This window comes from Saccopteryx leptura, chromosome 1, assembly GCF_036850995.1.
Source record: "Saccopteryx leptura isolate mSacLep1 chromosome 1, mSacLep1_pri_phased_curated, whole genome shotgun sequence".
Taxonomy (NCBI): Eukaryota; Metazoa; Chordata; class Mammalia; order Chiroptera; family Emballonuridae; genus Saccopteryx; species Saccopteryx leptura.
Genome location: NC_089503.1, coordinates 320263716 through 320289249, shown reverse-complemented (window position 1 = coordinate 320289249; position 25534 = coordinate 320263716). Strand labels below are relative to the sequence as shown.

The 25534-nt window shown below is 39.9% G+C and overlaps 1 pseudogene; it reads left to right on the top strand.

Annotated features, from left to right (window-relative positions):
* The first annotated feature begins 22731 nt into the window (after positions 1 to 22731).
* LOC136388413 (piezo-type mechanosensitive ion channel component 1-like) lies at positions 22732 to 25269 on the top strand (annotated as a pseudogene).
* Positions 25270 to 25534: the final 265 nt, after the last annotated feature.

The window sequence follows — 25534 nt, the reverse complement described above, 5'->3', positions numbered from 1 at the left end:
ATAAAGAAAACAAAACATTACACTAGAATAGAAAATAAAGAGGTAAATGCAAGGCACATCTGATAAACTTGCTTTGTCTGAGGAACTAAAAAGACACTGCTATGACTTGATAGCTTTCTATCTTTCCATCTTCTTGCCTTCTGATTTCCAAACAGTTTCATAAAATTTTTCTTGTTTTTCCTTCCCAATTTATAGTAGGTAATGTTATAATGAACAGAACATTATGCTTTGACTTAAAAGACAAAGGTTCAAATTCCAACTTCACCATTTTCCAGTTGTGTGACTAGCCAAGTTAGCCCGCTTCTCAGAACTTAATTTCCTCAATTGAAAAGTGAAAAATTATAAAAAGCTTATAGTGAGAATCAAAGTAGATATTCATGCAGAAATGCCTGTCATATAGTAGGTACATCCGAATATTGCATTCATTCTTAGCTAATATCCAAACTGGATTCTCTCCCAAAACAGGCAAAAGACTCATGAACTCGTTTTCTATTCAAATGATGAAAATAAATATGTAAATATTATACACATATATTTTAGGTGAAATCAGAATGACTGGGTCATATCCATGGCCTCCTGTGCTTAGAATTATATCTGATGGTGGCAGTTAGGCCCCTAGATATCTGCTTCCAGGGTAAGGATGTAACATACATCAACACACTACCTTCCCATAGCCTATTATGGAACTACAGTTAATGGACTATCTAATGCGACTCTTGGAAGGCATAAACTCCAAAAGTTTAGATTTAATGTACTCTTGTTTATTTTTCCCTTACTTAATGTCTTGAGTATTGTAAAATGCCCCTAGTGGTATTATTTAAACCTAATTCAACAAAATTTTGTGTGTGTGCCAGGGACTGAGAGAGAGACAGACAGAGGAACAGATAGGGACAGACAGACAGGAAGGGAGAGAGATGAGAAGCATCAATTCTTTGTTGCAGCTCCTTAGTAATTCATTGATTGCTTTCTCATATGTGCCTTGACCGAGGGGCTACAGTAGAGCGAGTATCCCCTTGCTCAAGCCAGTGACCTTTGAGCTCAATCCAGTGACCATGGGGTCATGTCTATGATCCCATGCTCAAGCCAGTGACCCCATGCTCAAGTTGGTGAGCCCATGCTTAAGCCAGATGAGCCCACACTCAAGCTAGCGACCTCGGTGTTTAGAACCTGGGTTCTCTGCATCCCAGTCCGACACTCTATCCGCTGTGCCACCACCTGGTCAGGCTAGTTCAACAAATTTTTATCATTCACTTCATAGACTCACAATACTGTGTTAATGTGCTGAGAGTAATACTAACATCATTCTAATATTGGTAGTCTAGAATATAATATATATATACAGATACTCAAAAGACTTTTTTTCAGTGATTCATAGGACACTTTATGATCTTACAACAACTCAGAGTACTCATTATGAACATCAATTATAATTCTATATAGTCCTGCTTATAAGAAAAGGCTGAACAAGGCTCAACAAGGTCTATTAAACACAAAATATTGACAAAAGTGACTTGCTCTCTTCTCTGTGTTCCCACAGCACTCTGTTCAGTTTGGATCTTGGTGATTTGTGTTGTAGTACCCCAAATGCAGACTGTCTCACCTGGAAGTGACTAGATCCATATCTTGTCCATTTTTGCATCCTCAGTACCTAAAATCAAGGGAGGTATGCAGTGTACAGTCAATAAATATGGACCTTGGATGGATGGGTGGATGGATGGATGGATGGATGGATGGATGGATGGATGCACGGACTGATGAATCAGTAGATAGATGAATGAATATCTAAAGATTTACCTTTTCTAATTATTGCCCTAAAAAAATATACAGTGGTGGAGATGATGTCAGAGTAATGGCGGGGTAGGAAGCGATACCGATAAATCTCCCCCAAAACTCAACAAGATCTTCAACCAGAAACAGAAAAACCTATACTTGGAGCCTCCAGATGCTTCGCAATACACCCAAAGGTATGGTCGAGTGAAAAATTGGCTAAATATATAACCAAACCCCGAAGGAAATAGGGAGTAAGAAATGCTCCGCCTTCCTCACTAACCTAAACAGGGCGGCTTTCTCTGGTAACTGTGAATATAGAAACTGAGGCGGGCAAAGGGGGTGAATAGATTCAGGCCGCGGCACAAACGGCTGAACCAGGCTGTGGCATGGAGATCCAAGCCGAGGAAAAACTGATCCTGTGGCAACCCGGACAATACAAGCTAACACTCTTGCCAAACCCAAACAAAGAAAGACAAGCGGGGCGGCCATTTTACCCGGTCTCCTGGTCGGCGTGCGCGCAGTTAGTGGGCGAGAGATTTCTTCCTAGGTCCCGAGAGTGGGTGCCCGTGTTGCCCCACGGAGAGGCAGGGTCAGAGGCCTTTCTGTGGGCCGAGGGCAGAGTCTCTGGGCAGCCCCAGCGCCCTGGGAAAGCCACGCACGGGAAGGAGTGAGAACTAATTCCAACAGTGGAGATTTTCCGTGCTGGAGGGGGTTTCACTCAGAGGGAAACGCGGCCGGCCTCATATCCTGGTCTGCGCGCACAGATAGTGAATGAGAGATTCCTCCGAGTGCCTCGGCAGTGCGCGCCCGTGTTATCGCACAGAGGGGCAGAGTCAGGGGCCTTTGTGTGGGCCAAAGCGGAATCTCGGGCCGCCCCAGCGCCTTGCAAAGGCCGCGCACGGGGACGAAGCGAGACTCAATTCCAACGCTGCAACTTTTCCCTGCGGTTGGGGGTTTCACTCAGAGCGTGAGACTGCTGGCCGGATATCCTGGTCTGCGCGCACAGACAGTGAGTGACAGTTTCCTCCAAGCGCCCCGGAAGTGGGCGCCTGCCTGTGTTACAGGACAGAGTGGCAGAGCCAGAGGTCTTTGAATGGGCGGAAAGCCCGCCTGATTATGCTAGCAGCTCTGACTGACTGAGCCTTACCCAGAGCCCTGTGCTGAGTGGAAATAGAGTGGGGAGTTGCCAGCTCTTTGAGCCTCTTACTATCCAGGAAGAGGCAGCAGCAACCCCATAGCTGGATTATCAGGCTACTAATTGAGGAAGGAAAGACTAGGAGAAAGGCTCCAGGAACACGGACTCTCTCACTGTTGGAGCCTATAAATGCTAATGAGCCTCGACTGCCAACAAGACTAAAGCACAATACATGACATTGCCATAGAGACTTATCAACTGCAAACCTCTACCTGAGCGTGCCAAAGGGGCAGAACCCGGGGTACAGAGTCACCAACCAGGAAGAGGGAGAGAAAAGAAAAAGCAAGAAGATAACCTCTCAAAATCAAGAATAATCTGCAGACTTTATAACCTATCCCATTTTATTATATTTGTTCGTTTGTTTCTCTTATCTTCATTCTTGATACTTTTTTTCCTCCTCCAATTTGGCCGATTAACTCTCTGCCTGTCTTACTCTCTCCTCTCCTTGAACTACACTACCCATAAGTGTTACATCTCCCATTATCTTTTCTCTTCTCTTCCTTTCTCTCTATGAGGGCTGCACTCCAAAACCCTTAACACTCTCTCTCTCTCTCTCCTTTCTTTTTTCTTCTTTTAGTGGTTCCCTCTTTTTTTCTCTCTCTCTCTTTCTTTTCTCCCTCTATATTAGTTTCTTCCTTTCTCCTTTACATCTCCTCTCATTCAAACCTCAATAATAAACAAATTATCTTATCTGGGACTCAAACTTATGTTTGTGGCATTTTGGGGGGTTTTTACTTCACCTTTTTAACTCACTAGCAGTGCTCCCATCCCTGGCTCTCCATTTTATCTAGTTCTTGTTCCACTAAATACAATAGTAATTTTTTAACTTGTCCCCCCATTTTTCCATTTTCCTCTTATTCCTCTCATCATAACTCTTAGACAACCAACACCTAAAAGCAAATCATTTTATTCTTGACCCAAATTTTTTCCTTCTTTGCTTTTTGTGGGTCCATACGCTCTTTTTTTTTTTTTTCTTTTTTTTTTTTTTTTTTTTTTTTGCCCCTTTATTACTTTTCCCCAATTCAGGCCCTCCATCACAGGCATTGTTTGTTATAATTCACAGTTCACCACAAGATTTTCTCAAGAAAGAGGGGAGAGGAGAGGAGAGGAAAAAAGGAGGGGGGGAATAATTTCCTTTTTTTAAAATTTTTATTTTATTTTATTTTTCTTTATTTCATTATTAATTTTTTAAAAAAAAACTTTTCGATTTTTTATTTTTTTATTATTTTTTTATTTTTTTTTAACTTTTTATTCTTTATTAAATCTCATTAATACTACCAACAAAACCACCCTCAGATGCCATTAAGGAAGAGAAAATCGAATATCATGGATACAAAAGAAAGAGAGGTAACACAGCTAGATGAGGAAAAATCTACGGAGAAAAAATTTAATATATTGGAAACCTTGGAGCTAAATGACAGAGAATTCAAGATAGAAATCCTAAAAATCCTCCGAGATATACAAGAAAACACAGAAAGGCAATTTAGGGAGCTCAGAAAACAACTCAATGAACACAAAGAATATATGTCCAAGGATATTGAAACTATAAAAACAAATCAAACAGAGATGAAAAACTCAATTCACAAGCTGAAAAACGAAGTAACAAGCTTAGCTAATAGAACAGGTCAGATAGAAGAGAGGATTAGTGAAATAGAAGACAAGCAACTTGAGGCACAACAGAGAGAAGAAGAAAGAGACTCAAAAATTAAAAAAAAAATGAGATAGCCCTACAAGAATTATCTGACTCCATCAAAAAGAATAACATAAGAATAATAGGTATATCAGAGGGAGAAGAGAGAGAAAATGGAATGGAGAACATACTCAAACAAATAATAGATGAGAACTTCCCAAGCCTGTGGAAAGAACTAAAGCCTCAAGTTCAAGAAGCAAACAGAACTCCGAGTTTTCTTAACCCCAACAAACCTACTCCAAGGCATATCATAATGAAATTGACACAAACCAACAGCAAAGAAAAAATTCTCAAGGCAGCCAGGGAAAAGAAGAATACAACATATAAAGGAAGGCCCATTAGATTATCATCAGAATTCTCAGCAGAAACTCTACAAGCTAGAAGAGAGTGGACCCCAATATGTAAAGTCCTGAAAGAGAGGAACTTTCAGCCACGAATACTATACCCATCAAAGCTATCCTTCAAATATGAAGGAGAAATAAAAACATTCACAGATACAGAAAAGATGAGGGAATTTATCATCAGAAAACCCCCACTCCAGGAATTACTAAAGGGGGTTCTCCAATCAGATACAAAGAACAAAAAAAACAGAGCCACAAGTAAAAGCTCCAAGAAGAACACAATAAAACCAAAATTAAACTGTGACAACAACTAAAAGAAAGGGGGGGAGAGGATGGAGATTAACAGTAGCAAAGGACGATGGAGTGCAAAAGTACTCACAAAATAGTTCGCTACAATGAACAGGGTAGGGACCCTTTTCATTACTCAAAGGTAACCACCATTGAAAAAACCACCACAGAAGCACATGAGATAAAAGAGATAGCAACAGAGGAAAGATGTATGGAATACAACCAAATAAAACAAAAGATAGAAAAACGAAAGAGAAGGATCAAACAAGACACAAAACTAACAGAAAGCAAGATATAAAATGGCAATAGGGAACTCACAAGTATCAATAATTACACTAAATGTAAACGGATTAAACTCACCAATAAAAAGGCACAGAGTAGCAGAATGGATTAAAAAAGAAAATCCAACTGTATGCTGCCTACAGGAAACTCATCTAAGTAACAAGGATAAAAACAAATTCAAAGTGAAAGGCTGGAAAACAATACTCCAAGCAAATAACATAAAAAAAAAAAGCAGGTGTAGCAATACTCATATCGGATAATGCTGACTACAAAACAGGAAAAGTACTCAGAGACAAAAATGGCCATTTCATAATGGCTAAGGGGACACTGAATCAAGAAGACATAACAATTCTTAATATATATGCACCAAACCAAGGAGCACCAAAATATATAAGACAGCTACTTATTGATCTTAAAACAAAAACTGACAAAAACACAATCATACTTGGAGACCTCAATACACTGCTGACGGCTCTAGATCAGTCATCCAAACAGAGAATCAACAAAGACATAGTGGCCTTAAACAAAACACTAGAGCACCTGGATATGATAGACATCTACAGGACATTTCATCCCAAAGTGACTGAGTATACATTTTTCTCTAGTGTACATGGATCATTCTCAAGAATTGACCATATGTTGGGCCACAAAAACAACATCAGCAAATTCAGAAAAATTGAAGTTGTACCAAGTATATTTTCTGATCATAAAGCCTTAAAACTAGAATTCAACTGCAAAAAAAGAGGAAAAAAATCCCACAAAAATGTGGAAACTAAACAACATACTTTTAAAAAATGAATGGGTCAAAGAAGAAATAAGTGCAGAGATCAAAAGATATATACAGACTAATGAAAATGACAATACGACATATCAGAATCTATGGGATGCAGCAAAAGCAGTGATAAGAGGGAAGTTCATATCACTTCAGGCATATATGAACAAACAAGAGAGAGCCCAAGTGAACCACTTAACTTCCCACCTTAAGGAACTAGAAAAAGAAGAACAAAGACAACCCAAAACCAGCCGAAGAAAGGAGATAATAAAAATCAGAGCAGAAATAAATGAATTAGAGAACAGAAAAACTATAGAAAAAATTAATAGAACAAGGAGCTGGTTCTTTAAAAAGATCAACAAAATTGACAAACCCTTGGCAAGACTTAACAAGGAAAAACGAGAAAGAACTCATATAAACAAAATCCAAAATGAAAGAGGAGAAATCACCACAGACACCACAGATATTATTGTACACACAAAGAATTATTGTAGAATACTATGAAAAACTTTATGCCACTAAATTCAACAACCTAGAAGAAATGGATAAATTCCTAGAACAATACAACCTTCCTAGACTGAGTCAAGAAGAAGCAGAAAGCCTAAACAGACCTATCAGTAGAGAAGAAATAGAAAAAACCATTAAAAACCTCCCCAAAAATAAAAGTCCAGGACCTGACGGCTATACCAGCGAATTTTATCAAACATTCAAAGAAGACTTGGTTCCTATTCTACTCAAAGTCTTCCAAAAAATTGAAGAAGAAGCAATACTTCCAAACACATTTTATGAGGCCAACATAACCCTCATACCAAAACCAGGCAAGGATGGCACAAAAAAAGAAAACTACAGACCAATATCTCTAATGAATACAGATGCTAAAATACTAAACAAAATACTAGCAAATCGAATACAACAACATATTAAAAAAATAATACATCATGATCAAGTGGGATTCATCCCAGAATCTCAAGGATGGTTCAACATACGTAAAACGGTTAACGTAATACACCATATCAACAAAACAAAGAACAAAAACCACATGATCTTATCAATAGATGCAGAAAAGGCTTTCGATAAAATACAACACAATTTTATGTTTAAGACTCTCAACAAAATGGGTATAGAAGGAAAATATCTCAACATGATAAAGGCCATATATGATAAACCATCAGCTAACATCATATTAAATGGCACTAAACTGAAGGCTTTCCCCCTTAAATCAGGAACAAGACAGGGTTGTCCACTCTCTCCACTCTTATTTAATGTGGTACTAGAGGTTCTAGCCAGAGCAATCAGACAAGACAAAGAAATAAAAGGCATCCATATCGGAAAAGAAGAAGTAAAGGTATCACTTTTTGCAGATGATATGATCCTATACATCGAAAACCCCAAAGAATCCACAAAAAGACTACTAGAAACAATAAGCCAATACAGTAAGGTCGCAGGATACAAAATTAACATACAGAAGTCAATAGCCTTTCTATATGCCAACAATGAAACAACTGAGAAGGAACTCAAAAGAATAATCCCCTTCACGATTGCAACAAAAAAAATAAAATACTTAGGAATAAACATAACAAAGAATGTAAAGGACTTATATAATGAAAACTATAAACCATTGTTAAGGGAAATCGAAAAAGATATAATGAGATGGAAGAATATACCTTGTTCTTGGCTAGGAAGAATAAATATAATCAAGATGGCTATATTACCCAAAGCAATATACAAATTTAATGCAATTCCCATCAAACTTCCAATGACGTTTTTTAAAGAAATAGAGCAAAAAATCATCAGATTTATATGGAACTATAAAAAACCCCGAATAGCCAAAGCAATCCTAAAGAAAAAGAATGAAGCTGGGGGCATTACAATACCTGACTTCAAACTCTATTATAGGGCCACGACAATCAAAACAGCATGGTATTGGCAGAAAAATAGACACTCAGACCAATGGAACAGAATAGAAAGTCCAGAAATAAAACCACATATATATAGTCAAATAATTTTTGATAAAGGGGCCAACAACACACAATGGAGAAAAGAAAGCCTCTTCAATAAATGGTGCTGGGAAAACTGGAAAGCCACATGCAAAAGAATGAAACTGGACTACAGTCTCTCCCCCTGTACAAAAATTAACTCAAAATGGATCAAAGATCTAAACATAAGACCTGAAACAATTAAGTACATAGAAGAAGACATAGGTACTCAACTCATGGACCTGGGTTTTAAAGAGCATTTTATGAATTTGACTCCACAGGCAAGAGAAGTGAAGGCAAAAATTAATGAATGGGACTACATCAGACTAAGAAGTTTTTGCTCAGCAAGAGAAACTGATAACAAAATAAACAGAAAGCCAACTAAATGGGAAATGATATTTTCAAACAACAGCTCAGATAAGGGCCTAATATCCAAAATATACAAAGAACTCATAAAACTCAACAACAAACAAACAAACAATCCAATAAAAAAAATGGGAAGAGGATATGAATAGACACTTCTCCCAGGAAGAAATACAAATGGCCAACAGATATATGAAAAGATGCTCATCTTCTATAGCTATTAGAGAAATGCAAATCAAAACGGCAATGAGATACCACCTCATACCTGTTCGATTAGCTGTCATTAGCAAGACAGGTAATAGCAAATGTTGGAGAGGCTGTGGAGAAAAAGGAACCCTCATACACTGTTGGTGGGAATGTAAAGTAGTACAACCATTATGGAAGAAAGTATGGTGGTTCCTCAAAAAACTGAAAATAGAACTACCTTATGACCCAGCAATCCCTCTACTGGGTATATATCCCAAAAACTCAGAAACATTGATACGTAAAGACACATGCAGCCCCATGTTTATTGCAGCATTGTTCACAGTGGCCAGGACATGGAAACAACCAAAAAGCCCTTCAATAGAAGACTGGATAAAGAAGATGTGGCACATATACACTATGGAATACTACTCAGCCATAAGAAATGATGACATCGGAACATTTACAGCAAAATGGTGGGATCTTGATAACATGATACGAAGCGAAATAAGTAAATCAGAAAAAAACAGGAACTTCATTATTACATACGTAGGTGGGACATAAAAGTGAAACTAAGAGACATTGATAAGAGTGTGGTGGTTACGGGGGGGAGGGGGGAATGAGAGAGGGAAAGGGGGAGGGGGAGGGGCACAAAGAAAACAAGATAGAAGGCGACAGAGGACAATCTGACTTTGGGTGGTGGGTATGCAACATAATTGAATGACAAGATAACCTGGACTTGTTATCTTTGAATATATGTATCCTGATTTATTGATGTCACCCCATTAAAAAAATAAAATTATTAAAAAAAAAAAAGAATTAAAAAATATATATATACAGTGGTAAATGTTGGAATTAAAGACACTCTAGTAGCACAATGAAGCTTAGCATTTGCATTGCACATACTAATGCTATCATTTCTACAGCAGCCTGTGTGCATGTGAAAAAAGGGTTAATATCAACCCTGGCTAGGCAGGCCTGCCTGAGAATGACCTTGCCTCCCACAACTCTGTTTCCTTGGAAACAGTAGAGTTAAGATAAATGGGGAACAGTTGCCCCATCCTCCATATTGTGTGAAACAAGAACCTGCTTTGGTGATCTGCAAGCTGGCATGAAGACTTCAAGCTTAAAAAACCATACATGAGATTGGTGGGGGAAAGGGACTGTGGCTTCTCTGTGACAAGGTGACCCCAAAGGCTTTGGCTCTCACACCTTGACCCTGCGTGGGAGAGGGGGGCAAAAAAAATGCTGTCCTAGGGTAGCTGCTGGAATTGAGTTGACAATTCTGTATCTCTTTGCTGTCTCCTGCTGAGTTTCCTTCCAGAAAGCCCAGTAAGAGTCCTATTAGATTGAAACCTGTGTCTCCTCTCTGATTTGCCAACTGAGACTGATAATAGCAGCTAAACTATCTCAGTCAGTCATCTTCATACCCGGCTTTCCTGCTCCCAAGTGTCACTCTGAGCACAGAGAAGAGGAAGAAGAGAGAGAGACTCCAATACTTTGTTCCCAAGGATGGAAAATAAACTGTAAATTTGGATATGTCATGAACCCCAGGCAAAACCCAGCTGGCACCCAAGTAAAGTCAGCACCCTTGTCCCAGTAAAACCAGAATGGAGGGGATTAAAATTAACCCAAGTGACAATGTTTGAAGTAGGCACTACACAATTTAAACTGCAGCAACCAAAGAAAGACCGTTTGAGAAAGGAAGTGCAAAAGGGAAAAAGGAAGACGAGGGTAATTTGATGACTAGGAAAAGGCCAAAGGGGCATACTCGCTGAAGTCCCACTGGATTGGTGAAATAAGAGGGAGCAAAAGTGCGTGCATGTTCACTGAAATTAAAACTCTTTTAGGTTGTTCTCTCTGCTAAATTCTTATGGCTTAAAAATAACTACCTTTTTGAAAGTAACTCTTTCCTTCTGAGTGACTGCTTAACCACTTTAAGATGCTTTATCTAGCCTTGGCCTGTTGGCTCAGTGGTAGACCACCACACAGGTGACCAAATGCCATGTAAAAACCTGGCTCCAAGCCACTGGAACTCACGCCTACTAGGCTGACCATTTTCACTATCATTTATTTATCACCATTCTTTTTTTAATGTAAGGAGAGCCTGCCATGAGCAGATCAGATTGGCCCTAAATTTATTTTACTTACTTTATTCCATGTATTTGGTTCCAAAGGGAAGTGCACTATAGGTCATCACTCTCCATATATTTAAAAACATTTAAACAAACTTTAGTGGGTTAATCTAAGAAATACTGATAGTTTCAGTTACATCAACATAAAATAAAGGTAGATGTGAAATGATACATTTTTCTCCAATAAATTCATAAGTGCAATATGTTTAAATGCATCAGCACATATTAATATTGTTTTAAGTAAAATTGCTCATACTCCTAGAGCACTTTGTATGCCTAAGCATCTTCCACAAATCAGCTCATTTGATAGTCTCAATGAACCTGTGGTATAGTAAGGCAGATATTATTATTCCCATTCAGATCTCCTGGAAACAGAAAGCAGTTTAAAAATGTCCACAAGAACACAGAAAGTTGTTAAATGACCTTAACTTACAACCCAGATATTCTCACTTCTAGCAAAATACCCTTTCTGTTACAGAACTTAAGAAAATTAATGCAAATCTTCACAGTTCACTTCTACAAGACTTCTAAGTTAGTAAAAACAGATAAAAGTTGTTAAACACCTCCCTCAGTAATAAAGTAACTAATTTGTCTGTAAACTATTAACTTAAAAATTCAAGCTTTTATAAAATATGTAGCCATTTTTGTGAAGCTGCTGGGTGAGGAACTTATCTTCTTTCTATTTTATTTCCCAGGAGGGATTTATTAGACAAATGCAAGTTTAAAAATTCATACAGTTCAAGCACTAGTTCAAAAAATTTAATTTCAGCAATTCAAATATTTTAATTTATGCAGAATAAAAAAATTTTTAAATCAAAATTGAGACCCACTTCCTTTGGTACTCATTCTAACAGTTCACCAAGCTCCATATTTTGTTTCAAAATAGATCTATTGGACATTTCAACCCATTGGGGTAATCTTCAGATTTCCTTTAAATTCTTCTGGAAGATTCATACTTTTATAGTCAGGAAAGGAAATTAATAACTTCTGTTAAGGATAGGAAAAGAAAGTATTATAATAGGATTTAGGGGCAGGCACTTTGCAATTAAAAAATACCATTTAAAACATTCTACTTCAATCCAACCAAACTGGAGTGTCAGCGCAATTCTATTCGTTAATTTTGACATGATTTGCTGAATGTAATCCCCTTAAGTCAGAAGCTGACCTCAACAGCACTCAGGCTTCCTGTGGGATCAAAAGGAATAATAAGAAACATGTTACTACTGTAAAATAAGCAAGCCTGGTGTTGTGTGCAGGTTTGTTCCTATGTTGTCAAGTAGACAAGCATGCCGCAAATACTCAGCAATAACAAAATAAATGTCCAGAGACCTTTTTCCAACCAACAAGCCGACAACTCAGCAACTTCAAATAGATTTTTTTTTCTTTCAAAGCCAATTCACTTGCAGTGTAGGCTGATAAAGCAGTATTAATCTCCTGCTTTAAATCAAGTTTTTGTCACTGGGCTCCATTAATCTCCCCCCGTTATCAAGTGTCTCCATGGCAGGAAATTATATTTCTAAATTGAATTTTGTTCTGTTTCAATGTAGTAAGAAATATTTTCCAGACTACTAATAGGATGCATAAAGATCGTGACTCTGACAATACTGTTAGATAAATAAAAGCTATAAATTAAAACCACCTTCATTCTCTAGCCAGCATAATAGCAAAATAGAAAGCATTGATTACCTGAACAGAGTAATCAAATAAAAGATTTTAAATGAAAAATAAGGTAGCAGATGGTTAACTTTTTAATTTACCTTTTTATAGCAAGTGCCCATAAAGGTAAAAAGAAAAAAAATCAATGCAATGAGTCTCTTCATGCTAATAAAACACATATTGATTCTTAGTGCATATGCTTACTCTACAAGGTGCTTGAACTTGGTCTACCACTAGGAATGGAAGCAGATACTGTTTAAGAGCATTTCAGTACAAATATTCAGGAAAGAAATGTCTTTGAGCTAGATTTATTATGAAAGAACAAAAACTTATAACTGTAAGCAACAAAGTGATTTCATTTTATGGCCAGAGACTCACTCACAGTAGACCAGGACAATTCAGCCAAATAGCAGTTCAGTGACTGGAAGAGGGCTTCAAAATTACAGTCTCCTTTTTTGTCAGTGAACAATACAGTCATTTCAATAAAGTTTAGGTTTTCTTTCCATGGACATAAATTGCTTTGTACTGCCTCCTTTAATGCAAGTCTAGGTTCTGACAGTAGAAAAATCTCTTCAATTCATTATTGAAAGCATGGTCTCAAGGTGGTCCATTTAAAACTTCCCATATTTAAAGAAACATTGCATGAAAGAAGCTTTTCATTGTGCATCAATGTAAGGAGCTTGTAGAACACATAATTAATTCTACCCGTACCAAGATGCATGAATGATAGATAAGCAGGATCTGACAAATGTACAAAGGAATGGGGGGAAAGCATTCCAGAGAGCAGAGAGATGAATGGATACCAGCATCTCTGTCCCACTCTAACCTCTAGATCTTGGCTTGAATAGATAAGATATATGGATCAAACCACTATTTCCTCTTCAACTTCACATTCAGAGTATTTCAAACAGAATGATCATGGTAGACTTAAACCCCTGTTATATATTCTATCCTCATCAATTTAAGTATTTTGAAGCTCCAGTAGATTAATCACATAGAAGATATTTACAGCGGAGAAAGGAATAATAATAATTTGAAGTCATAAACCTTTAAGTTTACAAAAGAAATAAGAATATGATAAATATGAAGAATAATTCAGGCCCTAGCCGGTTGGCTCAGCGGTAGAGTGTCGGCCTGGCGTGCGGGGGACCCAGGTTCGATTCCCGGCCAGGGCACATAGGAGAAGCGCCCATTTGCTTCTCCACCCCCCCCTCCTTCCTCTCTGTCTCTCTCTTCCCCTCCCGCAGCCAAGGCTCCATTGGACCAAAGATGGCCCGGGCGCTGGGGATGGCTCCTTGGCCTCTGCCCCAGGTGCTAGAGTGGCTCTGGTCCCGGCAGAGCGACGCCCCGGAGGGGCAGAGCATCGCCCCCTGGTGGGCAGAGCGTCGCCCCTGGTGGGCGTGCCAGATGGATCCCGGTCGGGCGCATGCGGGAGTCTGTTTGACTGTCTCTCCCCGTTTCCAGCTTCAGAAAAATACAAAAAAAAAAAAAAAGAAGAATTCAAAATAATAAATATTAGTCAAAACTGTAAAGTAAACTGAAATTGAATAAATTACTTTAGTAAGAGAAAGAAATACAGCATGCTCTTTTTTATAAAGAAAAGCAAGTGGTAAATAAGAAGTCAGCATTTGAAAAACCACCTCCTACTTTTACCCTTTGAACAGATCTTACCTATATGTGGGAGAAAGAAAATGCATCCATCCCAAAGTAGGAGTCTTAAGTCACATTCATTATTTTTTATATATTTAATTTTTAAATTTTATTTAGAAAATTAACTTTAACAAGGTGACATTGATCAATAAGAGTACATAGGTTTCAGGTAAACATTTCTATAGCATTTGAACTATTGATTATGTTGTATACCCATCACCCAAAGTCAAATCATTTTCTGTCACCTTATATTTGTCCCTCTTTACACCTTTCCCCACTCCTCCCACATTCCTCTCCCCTACACCCTCTTCCCCTTAGAAACCACCTCACTTTAACCTATGCACGAGTCTCAGTTTTATATCCCACCTCTGTGTGAAATCATACCATTTTTAATTTTTTCTGATTTACTTATTTCATTCAGTATAATGTTCTCGAGCTTCCATGATCATTCTGTTTGAAATACTCTATGTTGTCATAAATGTCACTATGCCATCATTTCTTATGGCTGAGTAGTATTCCATTGTATATATGTACCATATCTTCTTTATCCAGTCCTTTATCAAGGGACACTTTATTTCCATGTCTTGGCCACTGTGAATAATGCTGTGATGAATATGAGGGTGCATGAGTCTTTACGTACCAATATTTTCAAGTTTTGGGGGGAGATACTCAGTAGAGGGATTGCTGGTTCATACGGTAACTCTATTCTTAAGAATTTGAAGAACTACCATAGGTTCTTCCATAATGGTTGTATTAATTTGCATTCCCATCAGCAGTGAATGAGGGTTCCTTTTTCTCAACAGTCTCTCCAACACTTGCTATATTACCTGTCTCGTTGATAATAGCCAATCTACAGGTGCAAGATGGTATTTGATTTGTATTTCTCAAATAGCTAGTGGAGATGAGCATCTTTTCATATATCTGTTGGCCATTTGTATGTCTTCTTGGGAGAAGTGTCTGTTCAGGTCCTCTCCTCTTTTTTAATTTTCATTTTCTGATATTTCATCATTGGTGTATAGGAAAGCAGTGGGCTTTTGTACATTGATTTTGTATCATGCGACTTTACTGTATGGGTTTATTGTTTCTAATAGTTTTTTGGTGAGTCTTTGGGATTTACTATGTATAGAATCATGTCATCTGCAAAAAGTGATACCTTTACTTCTTCTTTCCCAATCTGGATGCTTTTTATTTCTTTCTCTTGCCTGATCGCTCTGGCTAAAACTTCCAGAACTGCCTGACCTGTGGTGGCGCAGTGGATAAAGCGTCGACCTGGAAATGCTGAGGTCGCCAGTTCGAAACCCTGGACTTGCCTGGTCAAGGCACATATGGGAGTTGATGCTTCCAGCTCCTCCCCCCTTCTCTCTCTCTCTCTCTCTCTCTCTCTCTCTCTCCTCTCTAAAATGAATAAATTAAAAAAGAAAAAAAAAAACTTCCAGAACTATGTTGAATAAGATTGGAGAGAGTGTTCCTGATTTTAGAGAAAAAGCCTTCATTTTGCCACCATTTAGTTTGATATTGGCTGTTGGTTTGTCATATATGGCCTTTATTATGTTGAGGTACTTTCCTTCTATTCCAATTTTATTGAGTGTTTTAAACATAAAGGGATGTTGTATTTTATGAAATGCCTTATCTGCATCTATTGATAGGATCATATAATTTTTGTTCTTTGTTTTATTGATGTGATGTATTATGCTGATGGATTTCTGTATGTTGAACCATCCTTATGCTCCTGGAATAAATCCCACTTGATTGTGGTGTATTATTTTTTTAATGTGTTGTGGTATTCAATTTGCTAGTATTTTATTTAGGATTTTGCATCTGTATTCATTAGAGATATTAGTCTGTAGTTTTCCTTTTTTGTGTTGTCCTTGCCAGGTTCTGGTATAAGGGTTATGTTGGCCTCATAAAATGTATTCGGGAGTATTGCTTCTCCTTCTATTTTTTGGAAAACTTTGAAAAGGATAGTTACCAAATCTTCTTTGAATGTTTGGTAGAACTCAGTAGTGTAACCATCTGGTCCTAGACATTTTTTTCTGGAGGTTTTTGATAGTTGTTTCTATTTCCTCCCTGTCTATATATCTATTTAGGTTTTCCACTTCTTCATGACTCAGTCTAGGAAGATTGCATAGTTCTAGGAATTTATCCATTTCCTCTAGATTGTTGAATTTGGTGGCATATAACCTTTCATAATATTCTACTATGATCCTTTGTATATCTATAATGTCTGTGTTAATTTCTCCTCTTTCATTTCAGATTTTGTTTATATGAGTCCCTCTTTTCTCTTTAGTGAGTGTAGTCAGTGGTTTGTCAATTCTATTGATCTTTTCAAAGAATCAGTTCTTTGTTGTATTAATTTCTCTATACATATTTGTTTCTCTATTTCATTTATTTCTGCTCTAATTTTTACTATTTCCTTTCTTCTGCTGACTCTGGATTGCCTTTGTTGTTCTTTTTCTAGTTTCATAAGCTGTCATGTTAGGTTCTTTACTTAGGATCTCTCTTGTTTCTTGATGTAAGCCTGTAATGATATAATCTTCCCTCTTATTACTGCTTTTGCTGCATTCCAGAAATTTTGATATGTTGTGTTGTCATTTTCATTTGTCTGTATATATCTTTTGACCTCTGATTTTATTTCTTCTTTGACCCAATCATTTTTAGAAGTATGCTGTTTAATTTCCATAGTTTTGTGGGTTTCTTTACTTTCCTTTTACAGTTGAATTCTAATTTCAAATCCTTGTAGTCAGAAAATATTCTTGGTGTAATTTCAATCTTCTTGAATTTGTTGATATTAGTTTTGTGACCCAACATATGGTTTATCCTTGAGAATGTTCCATGCACACTGGAGAAGAATGTATAATCTGATTTTTTGGGATGAATGTCCTAAAAATGTCTATTATGTCCATTTGGTCCAGAGCGTCATTTAAGGCTGATATTTCTTTATTGATTTTCTGTTTGGATGATCTATTTAAAGCCATCAATGGCATGTTGAAATCTTCAACTATGTTTGTTTTGTCTGCTTCTATTTTTGTTTTTAGATCAGTTAGTAGATGTCTTATATATTTTGATGCTCCCTGGGTTCCGTGCATATATATTAAAAAGTATTATACCTTTGTGATACAATGTCCCCTTTCTCATTATGAAATGTCCCTCTTTGTCTCTGGTTACCTTTGTTGTTTTGAAGTCAGCATTGTCAGATATGAGTATTGCTATACCTGCTGTTGTTTGGATATTATTTGCTTGAAGAATTGTTTTCCAACCTTTCACTTTGAATCTAATTTGTCCTTTCAGCTTAGATGTGTCTCTTGAAGGCAGCATATGATTTGGTTTTGCTTTTTGATCCAATCTGCTACTCTATGCCCCTTTATTGGTGAGTTCAGTCCATTTACATTTAGGGTAATTATTGACAGTTGAGGTTTTCCTAGAGCCATTTTTGTTTTGTTTTCTGATAGCTGTGTGCCTTGTTTGGTTCTTCTCTTTTTATTTCTGTCAGTTGTTTTTATTTGGTGGTATTCCATACTTCTTTCCCCTATTTCTTGTTTTTTTAAGCTGTGTGTTTCAGTAGTGGCTTTTTCTTGGATGGTTACCATTAGGTTATTAAGAGAAAAATATTCATATGTACAGGAGTCCTTTGTCTTATGAGTGCTTCTGCACTCCATCCTCCTTTGCTAATACAGATCTTTATCCTCTCCCCTTTTATGTTATTGTTGTCACGAATTATCCTTATTTTTATTGTGACCATGTTAGAGCTTTTACTTGTAGTTTTTATTTGTTTTGTTCTTTGTATATAGTTGAATAACCCTCTTGAGTATTTACTGCAGTGGGGGTTTTCTGGGGATTAATTCCCTCAGCTTCTGTATGGCTGGAAAAGTTTTTATTTCTCCTTCATATTTGAAGGAGAAATTTAATGGATATAGTATTCTTGGCTGGTAGTTTCTCTCTTTCAGTACTTTGAATGTTTGGGTCTATTCTTTTCTGGCTTGTGGAGTTTCAGTTGAGAAGTCTGATGATAACCTAATGGGCTTTCCCTTATATGTTATGGTCTTCTTTTCCCTAGCTGCCTTGAAGATTCTTTCTTTGTCATTGATTTTTGACAATTTTATTATGATGTGCCTCAGAGTAGGTCTGTTTGGGTTGTGGTAACTTGGTGATCTGTTTGCTTCATAAATTCGAGGCTCTAACTCTTTTCATAGGCTTAGAAAATTCTCATCAATTATTTGTTTGAACAGCTCTCCATTCCCTTCTTCCTCTTTTCTTCTGATATGCCCATTATTCTTATATTGCCCTTTCTGATAGAGTCAGACAATTCTTGCAGAGCTCTCTCAGTTTTTTCATTTGTGAGTCTCCCTCCTTTTCTCTCTGTAATATCTCTAGTTGCCTGTCTTCAATGTCACTGATTCTTTCCACTATATGGCTTGTTCTATTAGCTAAACTTGCTATGTCAGTCTTCAGTTCATGTACTGAGTTCATCTCTTTTTTTTTAAATTTCAATCTCCATGGTGAGATATTCATTTTGTTCAATAATTTGTTTTCTGAAATCATCAAGTCACCTAATGGTGTCTTCTTGCAACTTTTGAGTATTTTCAGAACTTCAATTTTGAGGCCCTATCCAGTTGGCTCATAGGTAGAGCATCAGCCTGGCATGTGAATGTCCTGAGTTTGATTCCTGGTAAGGGCACACAGGAGAAGTGACAATCTGCTTCTCCTCTCCCCTTCTCTTTTTCTCTCTCACACTCTCTCTCTCTTCCCCTCCCACAGCCAGGGCTCAAATGATTCAAGCGAGTTGGCCTCAGGCACTGAGAATGGCTTGGTGGCCTCCACCTCAGGTGCTAAAAAAAAATGGGTGGACTGTTGAGCAATGGAGCAATGGTCCCAGATAAGCAAAGCATCTCTCCCACTGGGCTTTCTGCATGGATCCTGGTTAGGGTGCATGCAGGAGTCTGTCTCTCTGCCTCCCCTCCTCTCACTAAAAAAAAATTTTTTAAAAGAACTTTAATTTTGAATTCTCTACCACTTAACTCCAAGGTTTCCATATGATTGAGATTTTTTTCTGGAGATTTTTCATTTTCTTTCTGAACTACATCTCTGTCTTGTATAGCCATAGTATTCAATTTCTTGTTCCTTGATGGCATTTGAGAGTGGTATTGTTAAGAACCCTAACAAAAATAAAACAAGACAAAACAAAAAAGAACCCTAACAAAAAACAACTTTAGTCCACTAGTTGTGTGGATCTTTCAGACATGCCTGTAAGTCCAGCTGGGGTTCCTTCACTGTGTTCAATTTGTTGAAATTTCAAGGGGAGAGATCAGGAATATCTCTCACACAGCATTACTCTTACATCATCCAGGTGAAATCTATAAACCCAGTCCTGACATGGCTTCTTCTGTGATTCTTGGTTAGTCCAGAATTGGTTTTTCAAGATGACTGTTCTTAAATCAAATTGTAATCCAATTTGGTCCTGGGAGGTGGCAGTTGGAATGTCCACCTACTCCACTGCCATCTGGTATCCTGGGTCACATTCTTTAAGAGCAACCAACAGGGACTGGAACATCTGGGAAACTATGAAGCTTATATTTTTAAATTATCAACACTATTTAACATAATTTTGACAGGAAAGCAGACAATAAAATGCTCCTGCGAGGAATGGCAGCAAAAGATAATGGTGATCATTATTTTTCTATATGCTGCAATTTGACAATAAATTTTTCATAAACAATACTACCATATGTCTCGCCACTAGACTCACTTTTTGTCAGAAAGGCCAGCCATCTCAGCAAGTGTGATGTACATTTCAAGCATTTACACCATGCTCCATTTAATGCCATTGGTGGGAATTAATTTGTAATCTTGAAAATCAGTTTAGGAAACACTCACTTTTAAGCTAAGCCCAGCTGCCAAAATGTTGCTTCACACATAAAATGTACTCCCAGTGGCTGATATTCAGAAGCATCTCATAGCTGCCTACTGGTATATAAAATGTATACTTCAATTGCTATTCATCAAGAGGGAAAATCTATATTGCCTAAACAGAGTAAAAACAACAAAAAAAAGTGTACAAAAACACTTCTTTCAGAAGATATTCTTATACTGTATTATTAGAGTTCTCCATCATTAGGCTGAATGTTCAAGATGTTCATTTTTACCATAAAATGATTTTTTTTTCAGAAGATCACCTTTCTTGGCAAAACATATTTAGACATCTAGTTGAGTTAGTTCCAAGGCTTCTAATTCTAAATGTTTATAGGTAGAAAAGAGAAGTGTTGGGAACCTACTTCACCTTGCCTTTTCCTGAGACCTGAAAAAGACTGATCAACCATACACCAGAAAATCAGGGTGTAACCAGCGGGTTCATTTTTCTGCCATGAGACAATTTCTCAGGAAGGAAATCTTAAGAAAGGTAACAGGAAAATAAGGACTACAGCAGTCATCTGGAAAGAGCTTGAAGTATTTCAGGGAGCAGAATGTTTAATCAGCTCTTTTTCTGAATGGAGAAATAAAATCCTCAAATCTGCCAAGGAGAAAAAGATCCCAAGAAATATTCTATTACCATCTCCCAAAAATATATGGCACCCATATTTAACTGTAAAAGTATGATCATCTTTAGTCCTCTCCAAGTAGGGCTTTAAATATATTGAGAGCTTTGCATTGAGTGATGGTGCTGGATTCTCTTTGGGCAAGTTTCCCAGACCATTCTCCTTGAATGTCATGTTGCCCAGGATGCTTCTTTATGAGAGCCTGACTTCTAAAAGATACCAGTCCTTAAAACTTGAGCTAAATAGGAGAATAGATACTTGATTTTAAAGCATTTTGTCAAGTTCCAGCTGAGTAGAAGAGACAACTCTCAGGGCTAACATAAAGTGACTTTGAAGATCCAACTTTATAAACGACTAGTTCATCAAGTGTGACAGCATAAGGAAGAAAGAAAAGTTCACTGACATTACTTCTTAATACCCATTGGCTTCCAGATATCCAACACTTACATTAAAAAGGCTGAAGCTAACATCATTTTTTGTATCTGTGTCAGTCTTTAAATCTACCAGACCTACAATCTCCTAGAATTCCTTTAAATAAACTCTTCAACAACATTGCCAATCCTCAGCATGCTGAGGACAAAGCAAGATGCAAATATAGTAAAAGAGCAGGGACCCTGACCTTAACAGAGTTTTAAGAGTTTTGAATTCACTGCTGCCACTTAAAATTTTGGAGACTCTCCATAAATATCCCAATTTCTGGCTTTTTTTTTTTTTTTTTTTTTTTTTTTTTGGAAGACCTCGCATCACTGAGCCTTCATTCCAGTCTGACAATAATTGATTGGCTCTGAGTAGCTGTTGCTTAATCCCTGGACCAAATAACCTCCAAAATCCTTCCAGGAACAAAATTCTGAGAATCTAAAGATGGCTGTAGCAAGTTTGTTGTTCTTGTTCAAATAGCATTAACAAAACAGAACTCATAAGTGTGAAGCTAAGAACACTTCTCTGAAGTTAAAATGAAATCCAGAGTTGTGATTATTTAAAATGGCAGTTTGTTTCCTCTTTCACAGAGCAGGATTACCATGGCAACAACACATCATCAGTCGGGTAAAACTAACCTGTCTCATCATGATCTAATCCCAACTCACATTTCCTATCAGTGGGTGAACAACCCAATGCTTAGTGAATTCTGCTTCACAGTGATAGGAAGAACCAATGTGAAAGTATCATAAAGCAACCTCACTGTGAACATGTGGCCACCACAAGGCAGTTATCCCTGTGGTAACTATTCTTCTGCTTAAACCCCAAAAGGTCAGAAGGATCTGAGACCCCACTTTCACTGTCTGTATTCACACTGAAAATGAAGATCTAGCGAGCTCTTCTGCTTCATGGGAGGTTTCTGTCCTTCCTGAGCTCACTTTTGGACACCTGCATTATCACTTGGCAGGTGTACCTCCCCAGTCCTGGGCAGCGACCTGCTGGCCCACAGTGCCAATGTGCTTGTTGAAGGAGATGTGGGGGAGAGGGGGTGGTGACCACAGTACTCCATCATGTCAAAGAGAGCTGAGGCACGAACTTCCTCCAAGTTCATCTACTCCAAATACATGACCTTGAACTGCAGCCTCTGGAAGAACTCCTCCAGGATCTTAAAGGTCTTATAGTCAAGCTTCTGAACTTCACTCCTAAAGCTCCAAACATACCATCTTTTGGAACAGAGGAAAGAGGTGGCTAGGAGTGAGGAGTGAGAGGTGGTGCTGACCAAGGTGGACCACTGGCCCCAGGGTCAGCCAGGCCTGCTGCTCCAAGGAGGAAGGGGCTTCCCAGCACAGGACGCCTACACCCACAGTGCCTGACACAGAGGCCAAAAAGTGCAGGGCCTGACTGGCCACAGTCCTGCCCAGCAGTAGCTCCTGCACTCCAGGCTGGCTAAGATAACATCACTGCTGGCCTGGGCCATGTCATAATGCACTGGAGCTATGTGTGTGCCCTGACCACTATGATGGTGTAGAGCATCACTTACCACTGCTGGCTGACTTTTGTTCTGCTGTTCTGTCCTCCCTCTGTGCAGCTGGCCATGCTCTGCTCACCCTTCATCCTGCTCTATGGGCTGGTGTTACATAGCCTGCACTGTATGTGGGCCACGAGCCTGTGTGCCCAGCTGCCCCTGCCCTGGGCTCCATCAGCCTGCACCACCTGGGTCTGGAGCACACCCACTCCCCACCTAAACCTCAGTGCCATGTTTCTGTACACTTTGACCTTCTGATTCCTGCTGTGCCAGTCTATCAGGGAGAAGCTGCTGAAGAGGGTGGAGGTCCCTGCAGCACTGACGGAGGTCACAAGGGCAGACACAGAACCCACACCAACACCGATGCTGCTCTGATGCCTGAAGGAGCCAGTTAGAGGTGTCCACGCCAAGTGCTGAATTTGCACACGTGCTAGCATGTTCCTGGTAGTCATCTCACTGGCAGCTTCAACATCTATAAAACTGTCATCATGTCCTTCTTTCTGCTTTGCCTCACCCTCATCTAGTTCTATGATAGCCTGTGGTGGAAGACGCTCAAGGTGTTTTGGTGGCTGGCGATGGCTGACACCATGCTGGATCTCATTGCCTCTATACCGTCCAGAGCCAGGATTTCCCCATGTACTCGCCCCAACTGATGCACATCACTGATGGCAGCTGGAGGACCAGGGCCTGGAGCAGTGCAGTATGTCTGAGCTCTTCTCCAGCACCCTCACCCCAGTTTCTCCCTGCTGGCCTACATCCTGCAGCTGCACTACTTCCACCAGCTTTCATGCTGCCCCGACCTGGGGCACATGCCCGGCCCCCTGCCCAGGGCCACCTCCCACTGTGGGTTCACCAGCAGGAGATTTTCTTCCTAATAGTTGTGAGCATGATTGGGCAGCACATGAACTTAACAGTCATCCTGCATAGCTGCTGGCTGGCGGCCATTCTCATCCACTGGCACTATGGGCCATCCCCCACTACTGGCCCATCTATTGCCTCTTCCTAGTATTCTTACTGCTGTACCGGTACCTACTGTGTCTGGGCATCCCCCCTGCCCTGTGCATGGACTACCCTTGGCACTGGAGCCAGACCATCCCCAGGAACTCCACTCTCTTCAAGTGGTTCTACCTACCTGACTTCTTCAGGGCCTCCAACTCCACCAGCCTCACCAGTGACTTCCACTGCTTTGAGCCATTCATTAGTGGCAGGTGTTCACTAAGCATAGTGAAGAGTGGCACTGTATGGCTGGCATCAACCCCAACCACCTAGAGCCTGAGAGCAGGGGTATGTAAACCCTGTGTCCAACTTCATTAGCTGCAGGTCCTACCTTGATATGCTGAACGTGGATATCATTTGCTACCTTTTCTAAATTTTGCCCGTGGTGGTATTCATCAAGGGAACCACCCACATCAGCATCTTCATGCTGGGCTATCTGCTGCTTCTACCTGCTGGTCTTCGACACAACCCTGCTGCTGAAGGACAGTGCATCCACCTCATGCTGTGGGGCCGCTGCCTTCTCTACAAGGTCACTGTTTTCATCTCTAACAACATTCCTTTGCTGCTTTCCTACATCTTCATGGAGCAAATGTAGAGCAACTTCTGATGAGTCATCCAGCTTTTCAGCCTCATGTGCATAGTCAAAGGCTGCTATGACCTCAAGGAAACGCTAGGCAAGGGCCAGGACCACCGGCTGCCAGCGGAGGAGGCCGGCATCCTCCCGGACAGTGCCTGCTGCCTGTTTCTGCTGCAGCGCGTGTCTTCCTCAGCCACGTCTTCCTATACCTCAGGGCCGAACTGCAGGCCTCTTCCCTGCAGGCCTCCAGGGGCTTCGCCCTCTGCAACAGTCTCAACTTCAAAAGCATCAACCTCTACCTGACCTGTGGTGGTGCAGTGGACCAATCGTCCACCTGGAACGCTGAGGTCGCCGGTTCAAAACCCTGGGCTTGCCCAGTCAAGGCACATATGGGAGTTGATGCTTACTGCTCCTCCCCCCTTTTCTCTCTCTCTCTCTCTCTCTCTCTCTCTCTCTCTCTTTCACACTCTATCTCTATCTCTCTCAAATGAATAAATAAAAATAATTAAAAAAAAAAAAAAACATCGACCTCTTCCACAAAAGCAGAGAAGTCCCTGGCCCAGCTGAAAAGACAGACAAGGGAGTTCATCCATGTCGAGCATGAGGAGCACAGGCAGTGCAGCCTCCAGGCCCCGCCCGACCTCAGCCAGGAGCCAGGGCCTGGCATTCAGGGGGCTCTTTCCACCACCCAGTCCGTGGTGGTGACCCTGGCCAGCTCACACCACACCCATCCCCAGGATACTTCCTGTTCAAGTCTGACAGTGATCAAGAGGCGGAAGTCCAGCCTGAGGACCCCAGGACGCCCACACAGAGCCCCCAATGGTGTGGCATACCGGATGGCATGGGTGAGCAACGCGCAAACGGTGCTAAAGCCGCAATGGTGGCAGGAGGGGCCGAGGCAGCTGCCCATGGAGCCACCCTGAGCCAGGAGGAGGAATGGCGGAGTGCCGGGAGGATGACGTGGCAGAGCACAACCCCACAACACAGCGAGTGCTGAGCACCGTGCACTTCCCGCGGGCCTGGGCAGGCGCGGGTGGGCCGCTGCCACCCTGGCTGCATGCCTTCCTGCACACCGGTGTCAAGGGCCCCTGCACGCCAAGCGCTGCCTCCTCCCACGAAATCTCCTTGGGGTAGAGAGGGGCACGGGAGCAGAGGATGCTGGACCCTCAGCAAGCAAGGCAGTGCTGG